This window comes from Mus musculus, chromosome 4 (genome assembly GCF_000001635.26).
Source record: "Mus musculus strain C57BL/6J chromosome 4, GRCm38.p6 C57BL/6J".
NCBI classification, from domain to species: domain Eukaryota; kingdom Metazoa; phylum Chordata; class Mammalia; order Rodentia; family Muridae; genus Mus; species Mus musculus.
The window spans coordinates 67,518,345-67,519,252 of NC_000070.6; the positions used below are offsets into that span (position 1 = coordinate 67,518,345).

A 908-nucleotide genomic window follows, 5' to 3' on the forward strand; every position below is an offset into this window, starting at 1 on the left:
ATCCTCTTCATCCTCCTCCTCATCTTCCTCTTCCTTCTTCTTCTTGCTCTTTTCAGCTTTGACCAACCCCTGTTTTGCTGCATCAGGTTTTCCTTTAGCTCTGCAGGCAGCAATATCCTTTTCGTACTTCTCCTTTAGCTTGGTAGCCTTCTTCTCACAGGGCTGCTTGTCATACACTGCAGTGTTGATCCACATCTCTCCTAGTTTTTTTGCAACGACACCAATGGATAAACCAGGATGCTCACCTTTGATTTTGTGGCAGTACTCAGAACAGAACAAGAAGAAGGCCGAAGGAGACCTCTTGGGTGCATTGGGGTCCTTGAACTTCTTTTTGGTCTCCCCTTTGTGGGGGATGTAGGTTTTCATTTCTCTTTCATAACAAGCTTTGTCAGCCTTTGCCATATCTTCAAATTTCCCTTTTTCTTTAGCAGACATGGTCTTCCACCTCTCTGAACACTTCTTGGAGAACTCTGAGAAGTTGACAGAAGCATCCAGGTACGTTGTCTTGTGCTCTCCTGGCAGGTTTGCATAAAGAATGCATATACAGGACATTTTGCCTCTCAGCTTCTTAGGATCTCCTTTGCCCATTTTCCTCCATGAGGCAGAGTCGCCCACTGCACGTCTGGCTCTTGCTTGCCCCGGCGCTGTCTATCATTTTCTTTATTTATATTTCAAATGTTATCTCCTTTCCTGGTTTACTCTCTGAGAACCCCCTATCCCCTCCCACTGCTCACCAACCCACCCACTACTGCTTCCCTGTCCTGGCATTCCACTACACTAGAGCATCAAGCCTTCTCAGGACCAGTGGCCTTTCCTCCCATTGATGTCCAACAAGGCCATCCTCTGCTGCATATGCAGCTGGAGCCATGGGTCCCTCCATTTGTACTCTTTAGTTGGGGGTTTAGTCC

The 908-nt window shown here is 47.2% G+C and overlaps 1 pseudogene; it reads right to left on the bottom strand.

The window, feature by feature from the left end:
* Positions 1–208: 208 nt before the first annotated feature.
* Positions 209–650, bottom strand: Hmgb1-rs18 (high mobility group box 1, related sequence 18; annotated as a pseudogene).